Source organism: Acinonyx jubatus, chromosome F2 (assembly GCF_027475565.1).
Source record: "Acinonyx jubatus isolate Ajub_Pintada_27869175 chromosome F2, VMU_Ajub_asm_v1.0, whole genome shotgun sequence".
Classification (NCBI taxonomy): Eukaryota; Metazoa; Chordata; class Mammalia; order Carnivora; family Felidae; genus Acinonyx; species Acinonyx jubatus.
Window position 1 is genome coordinate 17,425,922 of NC_069394.1, and position 14,599 is coordinate 17,440,520.

The 14,599-nt window shown below is 44.3% G+C and overlaps 1 long non-coding RNA gene across 2 annotated transcripts in view; it reads left to right on the forward strand.

The window, feature by feature from the left end:
- The first annotated feature begins 25 nt into the window (after window positions 1-25).
- The window catches only part of LOC128312828 (uncharacterized), a 107,613-nt gene continuing 93,039 nt past the window's right edge, over window positions 26-14,599 (forward strand). For both annotated transcript variants that reach the window (XR_008292627.1, XR_008292626.1), the window contains exon 1: window positions 26-76. This is a non-coding gene — a long non-coding RNA (uncharacterized LOC128312828). The remainder of the gene's footprint in view (window positions 77-14,599) is intronic.

Below are 14,599 nucleotides of genomic sequence, written 5' to 3' on the forward strand. Positions count from 1 at the left end.
AGGTAGACGCAGCCGCAGCTGCGCTGAGGCAGGGTCTTGTCTCGGCATCAAGCCGCTCGAGCTCTGACCTGGTTTGGTGAGCGTCTGTGCCATATCTCAATGTATTTTTGTGTATTTATTAGCAAGATGCGTCCTAAGGTGTCAGGAAAGTCTGACAGCGGTTGTTTTTGGGGTCTGAGAATGCTCAAAAATGCTTCCATATAAATTAATGGAAACTGCTTCTTGGTTTTATGCCATTTGGGTTTATCAAAGAGTTCTTAGGAATGCTCCACACTTGGGTAGCGGGGAAAACTAGGTTTGGCTGGCAGAGAGCCCCATTTTCTGTCTGTTGTTCTGATGTAATATCAAAGAGACCACTTCCATTCTTAAAAATGTCCTAGTCTGGAGGATAAATGATGGTGTCACCAAATAGCATCCCATATACACACATACGCTGTTATTCATCTGAAGCCATAAGGGGCTGAAGTGGACCATTTCCCTGGGCATGGAGGGCTGTTACAGGGTTATTTTTCTCTGGATTTGTTTTGGTTCATCTCCCAGTAGTGTATTTCTAAATTCCTGAATCATTTTTATCTGATTGGTTATTATCTAGTTCTACTGGCTAGAAATTATCCATGCCCTTTGCTGTTGAAGACTTGTGCTGTTTCTAGGTGACACTCTTCTTTCTGATGAGAAGGACCAGGGTGAAAGGTACTGGAACAACTTCCAAGCTTTGTGCAGGATTTCAGTTGTTCAAGGGGCTGTACCAAGGGCATGCGTCAAGTGGGATATAATCATGAGCAGATCTTATAGATTCCACTTCCTTGGCATCCTTTGAATCCGTGCGTTTTACCTTCATCGCTAACATCTTGGTTCAAGCCGCCACTATCCGTCATAAGGATTACCACCTCCTGATTGGCATAGGACCTTCAGTGTTGTGTCTGGTCAATCCATTCACTACATAGCAGTCAGAGTGATCTTTCTAAGGTGACAGCCTGATTACATCAGCTCTCTTGCTCTGATGGCTCCCTACGGCTCTTGATTAAAGTCCAAATGCCTTCACCTGGCCTGCCTAAGCTGGCCTGGCTTTCCTCCTCGCTTAGTGCTCCCCACAGACGCTCTTTCCTCCTGACCCTCTGGGACTCAGGTCTTTCGAAGATTTTTATCTCTTCTGTCTGGACATCTACTTCTTTTTTCTCTACCAACTCCTAGTTACCCTTAACTCTTAGCTTAACACTAATCATAGTCATGTTATTAATAGCTCATCTAGACAGAGCACTTATCTATATGCCAGATGCCATGCTATGGGCTTCACAGGGAATATCTCATTTGATCCTTTCAGCCACGCTAGCAAGTAGGTGCTACTATTATCATTAGCATCTGTCTGTCAGATGGTTGGGGTTCGGAGAAGATAAATGCCTTGCCAGGATATACAGCTAATATAAAAGGTAGAGCCAAGATTTGAACATGGAAAAGCAGATGCAGAGCCTGTACCCCTATCCCTGTGCTACAGGGCTTTTTAAAGATTTCCTCCAGGTGGCCTCTGCCTCCCCCGATCTTCTAAGGTGCCTCTTCTAAGGTGCACCTGTATTAGGCGCCTCTTCTCAGTGTTTGTGTACGTAGCACAGAACTTTGTCTGGTAAAGTCCTCATCAGCCTGTACTATAATGACCTGTTTATTTGTTTTTCTTTTCTTCTGGAGTGTTAAGACCCATGAGGCTAGTGTCTTTTTCATTCTTTTACTCAAGTAGGCAGAGGTCTTCTCACACAGTGGGTTCTTAATAAATGTTGGTTGAATGGATGATTAAAATTAGGTATTGGTATTAGGTCTCGAAAAGTTACAAATGCCCCCTCCATCCTACCTCCCAGCTTGTTCCTCAGCTTATTGTCCGTTGCCATTGATCTAAGAATTATTTCTTCTACTGAATTGGCTTTTTTTTTTAAAGTCCATTTATTTATTTTGAGACAGAGAGAGAGAGAGCATGAGCAAAGAAGAGGCAGAGAGAGAGAGGGAGAGAATCCCAAGCAGGCTCCATGCTCAGTGCAGAGCCCAATGCAGGGCTACAACTGTGAGATCATGACCTGAGCTGATACTAAGAATTGTACACCCCACCCACTGAGCCACCCAGGTGTTCCTGCATTAGCTTTTAATATTCCCTCCTCTGGGCCTTTGCCTGTGAGATTTCCTCCATGAAAAGCTCTCTCCATTCTCCCTGCTGCTAATTCATGTTCTTCTCACTTTAGATGCCATTAGGGCAGAGTCTTCTTTGATTTACTCCTGTGGCTTCTCTTACCCATTCCCTTCCATTGGGGACTTAAATGACTGGCCCTGGGTATGGCATAGACCCATGTTGTCCCCAATATCTGTCTTCCCTTCATCATTAAGGAGATGGGCATATTGCCAATGATTAAATGGCTGCCTTCCTCAGTCTCCTTATAGCTGGGAAGGTGCCTTTTGATTGACTGAAGTTTTAGCCAACAAAATCAATTTTGTGAGCGAATTCAAGAAATGTCCTTACAGGAAGCGTACGGATCTTTTTTCTTACTTTTCCTCCATTCTGTTGTCAAACGTGTAAGCTGGAGCTCTAGCAAGCATCTTGGATCATGGGAACAAGAGCTACGTTCCAGAGATGGTGGTGTGGTGAGCTGGTAGGAGCCTGAGTTCCAGACAACTTTGCATGGCTTCCATACCATCCCTAGACGGTCTACTCTTGACTTCTTTTATAGCACTGAGCAATATGCACTCCTATTTGTAGCTTCTCTGTTATGTGCAGCCATACCCAGTCTTGTCTCACACACTGGTCTATGGCAGTCTCCACATGCTGAGCAGTCATAAAAAGCTGGGTGGCATCTCTAGGTGGCAGTTATCAAGGGGAAGGAAGTAGGTTTCTCGCAATTATTTAAGACTTTGACTTCTGGTTACGAGTCTACCATTCATTGTCTACATACCCTTGAACAAGCCACATCACCTTTTCAGAGCTCATTTCCCCCCTGGGAATGGTTGGTTGGTTGGTGGATGAGATTGGACCATGACCTTTAAAAGGTCTGTGGTGACAAAGGCCATGTCTCCAAGACAAGAACTGCTAAAGACAGAGACCTGGGCCGATATACATTTTTTCTGAGACCTCATGTGCCTTGTTCCTTGCTCATGTCCTGATGTGCTTTCTGGGTCCTAGCTTCAGGCTGAGCTGTGCGATTTGGGCTGGAGCAAATGTTAGTGCTGTTTGTGTGATAGCTCTGACTCTGCTGTTCAATCCTTAGGGGCCTCTCAGATCTCAGAGTCTGCTCTTGCTCTGCTGGCCTACCTGGGGCTCCCTGTCTGTCAAGTCCAATAAAATTTTTTCCTAAAAAAATCCTCTTTTCTTTAATAAGCTCTGAACAAAGGCTAAGCTGGGAGAGCCACCCTGGTCCAGTGTTCACACACGTCTCCTTCTACACATAACCATTGTGTAAGTTGCTTGCTCTTAAGATTTTCCTGACCTTTGTTTGCTCATTTAGGCTGACTTCTTAGGAGTAAATTGTGTGTGTGTGTGTGTGTGTGTGTGTGTGTATGTGTGTGTGTGTGTACACGAGTTTGTGAGTATTTGGAGGGTATAGGTAGAAGGGAGAAGAAGGAGGGCAGGTGTGAGTATTCTGAGGTTAAAATCTAGTTGGCCCTGGTCCAGAACCTTTCTGGAGATGGTCCTGAAGCTTGCACTTAACACTTTATTTCAGGTGTCTCTGCATTAGGAACCACACTATCCATATATACCTGGGTCATCAAGCCTGCATGCTAATGGCACTTACTCCTCCCATTCTTGATCACTGTCCCCTAAACAGTGAGTACAGGGCCACTCACTTTTACAGCATAGACCATTCATACACATGTGATAGAATATGATGTGAATGGCATCCCCTAGAATGGTGCAGTGTATAACTTGTACAACTGTATGTGATGGCTCTGGCAGCTACCTGTCAATCCAGAGATGTCTAGATTTTCTGCCTCTGAAATGCTATCTAGGCAAAAAGGTCTGACTTATTTGATGGGGTTTTTATCATGCTGGAGGCTATATTGGAAAGTTTTCCTCACCTGAGTCATTGGGGGACCCCCAGAACAAGGCCAAGAATTCAGTTTGGCTCTTTGTGACAGAAACCATCAATCAATAGTTTGTCTTAAAGGTTTTATCTTCTCATGTTAAAGAAGATGAGAGATAGGTGTGATGGGCTTGGTATGGTGTCCTTATAGGATCATCTGGGAGTGAGAAAGCATCCTTCTATCTTTCTGCTCCAAGGCTCCCACCTCAAGGTCATCTCATGGTTCAAGATGGTCCCATCTCAAGGTCATCTCATGGTTCAAGATGGTTCCATATCAGGGTCATCTCATGGTTCAAGATGGTTCCATCTCAGGGTCATCCATGGTTCAAGATGGGTATTGGAGTGCTAGCTATTACAGCAGCATCCCAAGTCCTGCCAGGACAGAGGAGGGAAGAAATGGCAAAAGGGGTGAGCTTCCTGGATGAGTCAGCTCCTATTAAGCAATCCTGCTGGAAGACCCCATATTTCTGCTGACTGTCTTTGGCCAAAATTAGTCTCATGGACACATATAGCTGAAAGAGAGGTCAGGAAATCTAGAATTTTAGCTGGGTACATTTCTGCCCTCAATAAAATTGGGACGTTGTTCTAATGAGGAAGGGGAAAATGGTTATTATGGACAAGTGATGGCCTCTGCCCAGGGGCCCTTTGCATATCTCTTTATAAGACTATTTGTGTTAGAATCACCCTTCTTAAAAAGCAGCTAGCAGGCACAGGTGATTGTGCTGGGCATATAGTTAACTGTTCAGATGCTCAGAAAATGCCAACTGGGTTATTGAATTAGAACATTTGTTAAACCATTACACTGATTGAAGGGCAGGGGAAAATTTGAGCTCCTCTTTTTGAAGACTTGGGTAGTTGGGGCCAGAACAAACATTCCCAGTAATGTGGGCCTGGCTTGCAGGAAGTCTAACTGTTCCAAAAACTCAGCATGGGTCAGAACTTGATCTTTCTTTTGTTGCTGCTTCACATGACAGTTCTTCATTAGTACATTGGGTAAGGTGGCTACTGGTGCCATAAGAAAGAGGTTTGTGACTCAAGAAATGACTTCTTGGCCAGAAACATATTTAGCTGAATTAATGAGGCAATGACATTTTTTTTCACCTATATTCCAAGGCATTACTTGCCAGTGATTGCTCAAGGGAACTGGGCCTTATCATGGCATGCCAGCATGTACTGAATGTTGCAAAATTTTAGGGTCACCCAATAAATGGAAAAGTCAGACCATATGTGTTAGGTAGATCATTAGAAGTTAGCTGGGTTGATTTATGTTTTCAAGTGTCAGTCCTTACAGTAAAACAATTATTGAGCATATATTGTGTTATAAATGTTTGGGGGGAGTAGCTACAAAGATAAATGATACTTGGTTTTGCTTTCAGAAACCTTGCCACTTAGTGTAGGAGATAAGATGTGATGGCACAATTAGATGAGGTAGAATGTGAGGAAGGCTCCAATGGAGATGCTGTGGGAGGCACAGCAGCGCCGTGGTGGGTTTAGATTGGGGCTGGCAGGGAGGCTCCAAGGTCAGCTGCATGAACAAGGTAGAGAGGGACCTTGAAGGACAGGGAAGTTTTGGACCCAGGGAGACAGGTCGGGAGAATGGAGGTGCATTCACTACGAAGGGAGCAGCAGCAGGAAACGTCTAGAGAGAAGAGAGCCTGGGGCATCTTCAGACGCTTCTGAGGAATACAGCTGTCTGCACATGTAAATATATACTCTGGGGAAAAGGGTGCCATATGTACATAAGCTTAGTGGGATGCTAGGATTTTAATTAAATATTAGCCTATTGAAGGCTCTGAAAAGGTCCTTTTTTAAAAGGCAAATTTCTGTCTAACTTTGTTAGGCAAGTAAATGAATTTATCCATATAGAAAAGACCTATTTTTTTTTTTTTTTTTTACCCAGATGTAGAGTGTTGGAAATGTGGTTTAGCAGTGTCTCCAGGAAGAAGAAATGGTTTTCTGGGAATCTAGCTGGTCTCTGTTGACAAACAGCCTACTCAGCTTGACATACTGGCCCAATAGCAGGGTATGCTTCTAAAGCCAGTGTTCTTTCTTTCCTACCTATTCTACTGCTCATCCAAAAAGAAAGTAAAAAGCAATGGTCATAAACAATTTTTGCTCCTTTTTTAAATGTTTACTTCTTTATTTTTGAGAGAGAGAGAGAGAGAGAGGGAGTGAGAGAGCACGCATGAGCGAGCGCACAATTAGGGGAGGGGCAGAGTGAGGGAGATACAGAATCCGAAGCAGGCTCCAGGCTCTGAGCTGTCAGCACAGAGCCTGATGTGGGGCTCGAACCCATGAACTGTGAGATCGTGACCTGAGATGAAGTCAGACGCTTCACCCACTGAGCCACCCAGGTGCTCTGATTTTTGCTCCTTTATGCCCTAAAAGTATTTTGAAGAATTATGTACCCCCTTACATATTTCTTAAGTTGACTTACAAGTATTTTCTCATAAATTTAAATAATTGCAGAGGACACAACTATTATACGTATACATATGTATGTTGTGTATAATGGTGTGTGTATGTTTGTATACACGTACACATATACATTATAAATATTGAACATATTGTAAATAATATAAAATAATGCATTACTCTTTTAAATTAATCCAATGGCATAGATCCCACAGTCACCTGATACCCACTGTCCTCTAATGAAACAAAGAAATGCACATATGAACAGGCTTTTACTTAACAGCAGAAAATTCTCTTTCACATATTTCTACCTTAAAAATCACATTTCTGTTCTTCTTCCATCACAATAAGAATTTTCTTTCATTGTAACATATTTTCATGTTGGAAGTCTTTTATTGATCAACCTATAAAATTTTTCTGCAACAAAAATATGTTGAAACATTGAAACAAAAATTATTGCCTGTGATTCCAAATGCTCTAAGTTTCAAAACAAATTTCTCTTGGATTGAGTTATCATTATAATTATTATGGGTTCACAATTGATCAAAGTAACATATGTGTGTGTACTCTACATTTTAATAAATACTGGTCATACGAGTAAAATATTATTGGAAGTGCTTCTCTCCTTTTTTTAAAGTTTATTTATTTATTTTGAGAGAGAGTGCATGCACGTTGTGAGTGGGGAGGGGCAGAGAGAGGGAGAGACAGAGGGTGAGAGAGAGAGGGAGAGAATCCCAGGCAGGTTCTGCACTGACAGTGCAGAACCCAATGCGGGGCTTGAACTCATGAACCGTGCGATTATGACCTGAGCTGAAACCAAGAGTTGGATGCTTAACCAACTCAGGCACCCAGGCACCCCTGGAAATGCTTCTCTTAATGATAAATATGGGGCAGAAGTTATATTTCCCTATTCAGGGAAGCTTTGAAGATGTCAGAATGTTGAATTGTTCCTTTTTTAGCACCTTGTGTTTGCTGCATCCGTCGTATGGCTGAAGATTGTGTTTTTTTGTTTTGTTTTGTTTTGTTTGTTTGATTTTGCTGAAGGGGTGAAGAATGGAGAGGGAGAGTAAGAAAGAATAGACATGCTGCTTCAAAGTGCTTTCCCACACAGCTCAATTTTATAAAAGAATACACATTTGGAAATTGGGGATCTGAAACTTGCCTCTCCTAAAATGAGCTCATTTGTGCCCATATATGCCTCGTGAGGTTGTCGTGTGAATGACAGTCTGAAGACCACTGGTAACTGGAAAAGAAAAGTGACCCTAATATCAGAATACCTCATTTTGCTCATAACTGGCTATATTCCCGTAAATAAATTACTTAACCACAAGGGACTCAGTCTCCTCCTGCTTCAGACAATGCTGAGGCCCTTCTGGCACCCATAGTCTGATTTCCAGGCATCCTTCTGGGGGTGGAAATGATTGTCTAACTGAAGCTGTATGTGTTTCTGAAGATATCAATCAAACCATCTTTTCCAGGCAATTAGATTCTGTGGCAGTCTCATCTCAGCATATCAAACAGATTTATGAAGTTAATCTTTGACCTTTGCAACAACTAGAAAGGAACATAGATGAAGGGGAACAGAGCTTTTGGGCATTTCTCTTTTCTTGTTGTTTTTTTGGCTTGATTAGATAGCTGGTTTCCACAGCCTGCATGACTAATTCTGTGCTTCAATGACTCTCTTATAACCTTAGCATGTAAAGATGGAAAAATTCCCCTGACATTTTCAGGAAACATTTATTACAGACTATTTTATATGTCTGGTCAGAATGGGCTAACTGATTTTTCACAAGAACAGAATTTGGCAGAAAGCCTGGCCTCCTTTAGTCCTGTCTTGCCAAAAATCACTCTGGAGCCAACCTGTAGGGCCTGTGATGTCTCATGAGGCCAGACTTGAGAACGGGCTTGGGTCGGACTAACTCTTCCACCTAAAATGGGAAACAAGATCCATGTAGAGATAGAGGACCTCTCCCCACCTGTGCTTTTGGGGAATGTAAGGTAAATCCCTGTGGCTTTATCCTCCTGGAAGGGGAGTGATGGAATATTACATCTGGAAGCTTGGGAAAGGGGCAGAGAATAGAGGAGCCAGGCCACAGCCCATGCTCAGAACTAGCAAGAAGAACAACGAAGGAAGACGGTCACCTATCCTTCTCCTTCAAATCTCCTGATCCCGTGGCTTACCTGGCCCAGCCTCTGCATCACCTCTTATCCCTTCTGCTATGGCCACTTTGATCTCCATCTGAAGATTCAGCCCCATTCTGGCTCTCAGGGCAAATGCCGATGAGAAGCAGGAGGTGTTTCAGCCACAGGAAGGGTTTAAACAGGCGGTGTCAGGATCAAATTTCAGTTTCAGATTTACTGCTCTGGCTACAGCTGTGTGGAGGATGTTCCGGTTACACTGTGGTGATAAAGTTGTCATTCTGCTGGAGAGACCCAATGAGTTTCACATGTGTGTTGCCTGTTTTATGCGGTGAACACTGACAGTACCTCTGGCTTGCGGCAGAAGGCTGTTATCACCTTTACTGAAGATGAGCAAACCAGCCTGAGTTGCTGGAAAATGGATGTTTTTAAGAAGGTCTCCACTAAGCCAGCTTCGTAGGCCTTGAGCTCTGGACCCAGACAGTCCAGGGTCTGATTGCCTGATCTTCTGTTTGCTGTGTGACCTTGGCCAAACTGTCGAACTTCTCTAAGCTTGTTGCTTATTTGTCAGCCGAGGAGGATAATTGTGTCTACTGCACAGGATTATCATGATCATTATGTTCCTGGCCTGTATAAATATTATGCTACCTATTTTCTTTCCTGAACCAGTGCTGAGGAAAGGTGGGAGAACCATGGTTCAAAGGGGGAAATAGGAAGGGTGGGCATGTAGGAGGTATGGGTGCAGGAGGATATGACGTCTCTGAGTTGGATGGGCAGAGATGCTGCAATTTTGCCTAAGAATAGCACTGGTTCTGTGTCATTTCTAGCTCAGACATCCTAACTGATGGCTCACAGGCTGGTTGGTAGTTGGTAATTTGTTTGATCCCCAGGATTAGCTGAATCTGAGTAATAGCTGGTGGGTGTATTAGTCAGTGTTCTACAGAGGAACCAAACCAACAAGGTGTATATGTGTGCGTGCATGCATGCGTGCGTGCATGTGTGTGTGTGTTTTAAGGAATTGGTGGCTTGGCAAGTGTAAAACCTACAGGGTGGGCCAGCAGGCTAGAGACCCAGGTAAGAGTTGGGGTCTGAGTCCAAAGGCTGTCTGCTGGCAGAGTCCCTTCTTGCTAGAGGGGGGTCTGTCTTTGTTCAACCAATTAGATGAAGTCTACTCACATTATGGAGAACAATCTGTTTTTTTTTTTTATTTTATTATTTTTTTTTAAATATTTTTTTTTCAACGTTTATTTTTATTTTTGGGACAGAGAGAGACAGAGCATGAATGGGGGAGGGGCAGAGAGAGAGGAAGACACAGAATCGGAAACAGGCTCCAGGCTCCGAGCCGTCAGCCCAGAGCCTGACGCGGGGCTCGAACTCACGGACCGCGAGATCGTGACTTGGCTGAGGTCGGACGCTTAACTGACTGCGCCACCCAGGCACCCCGAGAACAATCTGTTTTATTGAAAGTCTACCCATTTAAATGCAAATCTTCTCCAAAAGACACCTTCACAAAGACATCTAGAATAATGTCTAACCATATATCTCGACACCATAGCTCAGCCAAGTTGACACAGAAGTTCATGTCTGACACCTGAGCCAAACCATTCATTCACTCATCTTCCTGACTTGGAGGTGTTTGAGTCTGTGATCCTTAGTCCAGCATTGCTCTTCATGATCACATGTAAGACTTCCTCATCATTGGACATTGCATGATCGTTTGATTTGCTGGGAACAAATGAATTTCTAGGCAAATATGCCTACTGTGCCTTTCCTAGTCTCAGGTGTCTCCTCTGTTACCATGAACTGTCTAGAGAACAAACATAAGGCACATTGGGGTCTTAGACTTGGATGGATGTGCAGGAGCTCATATGGGCTCACGTGTGAGGCCAGTTGGGACTGTAACAGCATGACCCCGAGAGAAAGCCTGACTTAGCAGATGGGTGCAGGGGAAAATTAACCTGCAGGAGCAATGGCCCCAAGATGTCCAGTGAATGTGGTGAGTTCTCGTGTGTTTGTGCAGGTGTATGTTTGGACAGGGAGGTTCCATCTGAAAGTGAGGTCTCCCTGCTGCCGTGGGAGGGTTCAGGAGCCCTTAGGGGTTGTGGGCAGCAGGCTCTGAGCAGGGCGGAGTCAGAGTGAGCCACACTGGTATGGGTTTTTATTCCCAAAGCTCAGGGTCAGGGAAAGGTTGAATGGAGAGGGGACCTGGGCCTAAGGAATGGCCACAATAAACTACGGGGGCTGGAGTTAAGCTTCTGTGGTTTAGGGATCATGTGGTGAGCCCAGGTTCATCCCAGCATCATCTAGTCAACTATAGGCAACAAGATTCACCTCAGACCTTGCCTGGTGTTGCTGCGGGACTGCTGGCCTGATCTAGACAAGAGCATGAGGGTTTGAAGTTGACTGTGACAGGCATAGCTGTCATTGTTGACCGTGGCATCAGGCAACAGGGCCAACAAGTCTGTGTATGAAGAAAAGTGTGTCAGGACAGTGGTGCCCTGCACCCCCACTGTCCTTGGATGAGGCCAGAGAATGAACAGAAGGGCATATACTGATGGGGCGAAGGGTGAGTTGTCCATGAGGTGGTGCTCACAGCTTGTCTTCATGTGCGCCCGTGTGCCTTTTTTTTCCTTTGATAAAAACGCATACTGTAAATTATATCCTGTTTTAGAATTCATGGAAATACGATTTGTCTTTCCTAATCTGAAAAGCAGATTTCATGTACTTTTAAGATTCCCAGAGAAATGTCTACATTTGTAATAATTCACTTCTTTTCTTCTTCTGGGGTGCAGTGACAAGGAGAGGTAGGGTGCATGTTATGATCTCTCTGCTCAAACACCCCTGGGTCTCACCCCATCCCCAAGAAGCTCACAGTCCAGCTGGAAGTGAAGATCCACCCACTCTCTGACACAAGGTAGACTGTGAGGTAAAAACAAGAGTGTATCATTGTTTGAGGGAGGAAGAGGTTAATTCTGCTTGGAAGCTCCTTGAGGGACAATGGAGACATCAGTGGGGCCCAAAGAAAGGATAATACGGTGGAACGTACATTTTCTGAAGTCTGTGAAGTAGGAGTAGTACAAACAACCCGGGTTGTCCAGTGATAACAGTGCTCAAGGCAGATGAGAAGACCTTGTTTTGTGAGTCTGAACTGAAATGGAACAAGGTGAGAGGGAGGGACAGGACTTTATAAAACATAGGAAGTGCCCCCACATGCTGAGAGAGGAGCGATCAGGTAAATACTAAAGCCAGGCTTTGGCAATCAGAAGGAAGTAGTTTCTTTTGAAGTTATCTCAGGCGAGAGTTAGTGAGAGGTGAAGTTAAAAATGCACAGCTTTGGAATCAATAAATAATTAATAGCACATTTGTATCCTACTTTATGGTTTAGAAAGCAGGATAACAATTTAGGAAGTTTTGATATCTCTGTTTAGCAGACGAGGGAGCAGAGGCATGACAAAGTTAAATGACTTGAGATCACAATAATAGTAAATGGCCAAATCCTACTGAAGAATGAGCTCAGGAACAGTTCTTGATCTAGTTCTTGATCTAGTTCTTGATCAGGAACAGTTCTTGATCTAGGGTGAAACTAATCTTTCATCAGGAAACATTTATTGAGGAACTACTATGCAGATATTACGTATTTGATAGTTTCTGATACAGTTTCTTTCATCTGGGAACTCACAGCCTAGGGAATGGCTCTGAAGTGGGTGATTTGGGATGACATTTGGTGAGGTTTAGAGATATTTTTGGTGGTCATGGCTGGCATTTGGTGGGTAGAGGCCAGGAATGCTGCTATACAACCTACAGTGCATGGGGCAAAGAGCTGTCTGGCCTAAACTGTCAATAGTACTGAGGTTAACAAACCCTGTTCCAGTACATTATTCATTTATGCATTCATTTTATCACATATTCGACAAGCTTTTGGGGTACCTATAATGGACTGTTCTAAGCATGGAGGGTATGGTGAGAAAGAAGACAGGAAAAGCCCTTGTTCTCATGTCATTTATATTTGGGTGTAGAGTGGAGGGTGGAGAGGAAGGAGAGTTGGACATTAACAAGAAAATGAATTAGTAACAAGGAAACTGTCAGGTGGTATTGAGCGCTCTGTGGAAGGTTCAGATGCGTTGGTACAATTATAGGTAACTTGGAGGTTGCATGAAAATGGCTCATCATAGGAAGCCTTTATAAAGCAGTCATATTAGGGGTGCCTGGGTGGCTCAAGTGGTTGAGCATCTGACTCTTGATCTTGGCTCAGGTCAGGATCTCACGGTTCATGAGTTCGAGCTGTGCTGACAGTGCAGAGCCTGCTTGGGATTTTCTGTCTCTCTGCCCCTCCCACACACTTGCTTGTGTGCGCACGCGCGCGCGCTCTCTCTCTCTCTCTCTCTCTCTCTCTCTCTCTCTCAATAAATAAATAAATAAGACTTAAACAAAATAAAGCACTCATATTAATGACTGAATTTGAATGACAGGAAGCCATCTGAGGAAAGTGCATGTCAGGCCAAGAGAATACCAGGTGCAAAGGCCCTGAGATGGAAATGAAATTGGGATGTTCTTTTGAGGAACAGAAGGAAGGTCAGGGTGTTTGGAGTGTGGAGGGGGAGGGAAGTGACACCAGAGAGGATGGCAGGGGCTGTATCCTGTCAGGGCTTTGTTAGCCAAGAGAAAGAATTTGCATTCCCTTCTATGTGGCTTCCACGTGGCTATTCTCATGGGGAAAAATGATAAGGGTTATGAAGAAAAGAAAATAGTCTTGGGGACAAAGTGATGGAGGGGGTCAGTATTGAATTCGGTGGCCAGAGAAGGCTACTCTGAGACTTGGATGCTGACAAGGAGATACCTGTGGGAAGGCTCGAGACACCTGAGGCTTGGGGTTATGGGCCAAATTGTATTCTTTCCTCCCCTCCCTGCCATTCATATATTGAAGTCCTATCCTCTGTTTCCTCAGAATGTGACTCTACTTGGAGGTAGGGTCTTCAAACAGGTGATTAAGTTACAATGAGGCTAGTACAGTGAGCCCTGATCCAGTGTGACTGGTGTCCTCATAAAAAGCGATGCCCAAAGAGATACCAGGGGTGTGTGCTCACAGAGGGAAGTCCATGTGCAGACACAGCAAGAAGGAGGCCATCTGCAAGCCAAGGAGAGAGCCCTCAGAAGAAACTAACCCTGAGAACACCTTGATCTCGGACTTTGAGCCTCAGAATTGTGAGAAAACCAAGTTCTGTTATGTGAGCCCCCCAATCTATGGCTTTTATTATGGCGGCCCTCACAGACTAATACACCTGGAATTTGGTTTTCTTATCTTTTGCAAAAAGGATGCTTGTGGATCTTTAAGATTTTTCCAGTTCTAAGAGCCTTTGATTCTAAGAAATACATGAGCTCCTCCTCCGGGCTGCCTGTCCTCTGTGTAAGCCTTAGCTACCTGTCCTTGATTAGAGAATGGCAGAACAGTTGTGGGGAAATGGAACAGCCCTCGGGAGGAATTTGGAATTAGATATGGATTTCCCATCAATTTCAAAGAGCCCCCGGGCTGGGAGGATTCCAGTCACTCTTCTCCCACAGGAAGGGCATTCGAAACCCCAGATGAGGATCCATGGGATCATAATGACATATGTCTCCCTTAGGGACAGGCAGAATTCAGTGCCAGAGTTTCCAGAAAGGAGATGGAACTTGAGGAATTTTCCCCTTGGAAAGAGTTCACTAGAGAACAGGGCCCTATGGAGAACTGGAGTTCCTTTGGTGCTGACCCCATGCACCATCCAGGCCTTGCAGGGTCCCTGCCTTCTGTGCGGAGGAGCCACGTTGGCTCATCTTGTCCTTTTAGGCCCTTATCTTGTTTCTGAGAAGGGAGGTTTGAGAATATGACTCGTTTTAGGACTCAGGAAGAGAGTGGGCAAAGCATTTGCAAACTTGACGTGCCCTGCTTGCTGAAACATATCTGGCCCAGTAGGCAGCTCCTTTGTTCTCTAAGCGAGAGCACTTGAAGAATGGCAGCT